We start from the raw sequence: 2297 nt of genomic DNA on the forward strand, positions 1-2297 counted from the left end.
GGCCCAGCGTCTGTTTTGGTGGCTTTGCCTCGCGGGGACACCGGCGGGTCTCGGCCCTGGGGAGCTCCGGGGTGGGGGTGGGGGGGCGGTGGTCCTTGTTGGGGGGGCCGGGGGTGCAGGCGGACAAGGCCCCCTCCCTCCCGCGTGCCCCTCCCCCGGGCCGGACTGTGACCCGGGACAAGGGCAGACGCCGTGACCTCTGCAGACACAAATTGCACGGGCGCGGCAGAGACCTGTGGTTCCGTGGTCTCTCTCGGAAACGTGCAGAGCGGCGCTTTCCTGGCCGTAGCTCGGGGCAAACAGGGTCATCCACGTCGCAGCCGAGGGCTCTCGCCGGCTCCCCTGGGAGCTTGCGGGCACCCACGGCCCTCGGCCCCCACACCCCTGCCCTGCACCGGCCGCCGGTCTGCTAGACGGGGGCCCCGGGAGCGGGAATGGGGCCTCCCCCAGCCTGGCATCCCCCTCCCGACCCAAGCCACCACGGCAGCACCCAGGGTCACGTCACGATTCGGTTTTGTGCCTCCTGGAGCTCATCCTTCAGCGGTCTTTCCAGCGTGGATCTTCGGAGGGGACACAGTCCGCGGGTGCCTGTGCGGAACTTCTGGGGAAACGCTTTGGCTTTGCCCACACTTGATGAGGTGCTGGCTGCGACAGGATTCCGGGTTGGGAGCTGCGCCCCCCCCGCCTGCACACACGCCCTTCCGTGGTCTTCCGGCCTCCGGCCTGGACAGCTGGTGTCCTAGCCGGGCCCCTCCACAGTGGGGCGTGATCTGCCCAACCAGAGCTCATCACGCTTCCCAAACTGGTGCATTTACGTCTTCAGTCGGTTCTGGGACGTTCTCGGCCTTTCTGTCTTCAGGTGCCTGCCTTTATTCGGTTTCTCCTTCAGGGATCCCGAGTGGCAGTGAAAACACGTGCAGAGCGATGGACCGAGAAGAAAGCACAGACTTAAGGACACGTTAGAAAGAGTCACGGCCAAAAGTAACATTAACACGTGTGCGTCCCAAGCAACTAGAAGAAGAATGATGAGGAAAAGTTTAAAGTCATAGAGGAGCAGGAAGAAGAAGCTCAAGACAGGAATCAATCACGTGCAAAAGCACCGACAAATTTAACAGCTGGTCCTTTGAGAAACTGAATAGAATCGATCAGTCTGCCAGACGAAGGCGGTGAGGCTGCGCGTGAGTGTAGGCGCGCAGCCCCCGGGGTCACTCACGACAGGATCCGACGAGCAGCTTCACCCTGAAAACGCAGAAGAGATGAAAAGCCACCCGCCAAAACCGACACGGGATGTGAACGGTCCGGATAGCTCTGTGACCTTGAAGAAATTGCATCGTAGGTACTTCCTCGAAGAGAGTTACAAATCTAGGTAGATGGCTTCCTTTGTTAGCGTCGAGAAGTAACTGCTCTCGCACAGACTTGCCAGGACGTTGGGGACGCCCCTCCCAACGCAGTTGATGAGGTTGGCTGTCACTCCAAAGACCCCTTCTGGAATCGCCCCGAAGAGTGCTCCCCACTGGGGTGAACTTGCTCAGCAGGGCGGCATGCGGTGTCGTCCCCCCGGGACCGCGTCCCCCCGGGACCGCGGCACGGCTGTGTCTGCTCCGAGACCCGGGCGCCATTCCCCAGCCGCAGAAGTAATGTCTGCTCAGGGCTCGAGCCGGGTACTCTCTGGGCGTTGTCCCCGGCCCTGGAGAGCGGACTGTCCCAGGGAAGCTTCCCTGCTGACGTCGTGGTACAAAGATCTGACCTTTTAGCTCCAGGAGACAGTTTTGAAGGTCTGTGCCAGCTCTGAGCGCCCGTGGGCCCGCTGTGCGGAAACGCCCGTTTCCCAGGAAGGCTGAGTCGGATGCTGAGCCAGCGTTCCTGCCCCGGCGGCGTCCCCAGCGCAGACGCGGATGTGCGGTGACCGACGTGAGCAGGAGCGTGTGCAGTGGCTTCCGTCGTGGGGATCGTGACGACCAGAGACTGGAGACGTCCTCTCCTCGGACGCTCTTTCACAACGAAACACGCCGCAGCAACGGAAGGGACCGGAATATGAGCCCCCAACAGCCAGGAGGGGCCAGCTGCGGCGTGTGTGCTCACGGTGCCCTCATGCGGAGCGCACGTGGGCAAGACCGCTCTGTGGTGTTTGCATCCGCACGAGGGGTCTAGTCACCGGCCTTTAAAGTGAGCCCCCTGTCCCCATCTCCTTGCCTCTAGCCCTGTCCCTGGTCACAGGAGGGTGTAGGTGCCAGCCCCTGAGGACAGCACCCCACCTCTGCCCAGGTCACTGGAGGTGTGGCCAGTGGCCCAGGCTC

This window comes from Prionailurus bengalensis, chromosome B1, assembly GCF_016509475.1.
Source record: "Prionailurus bengalensis isolate Pbe53 chromosome B1, Fcat_Pben_1.1_paternal_pri, whole genome shotgun sequence".
Lineage (NCBI taxonomy): Eukaryota > Metazoa > Chordata > Mammalia > Carnivora > Felidae > Prionailurus > Prionailurus bengalensis.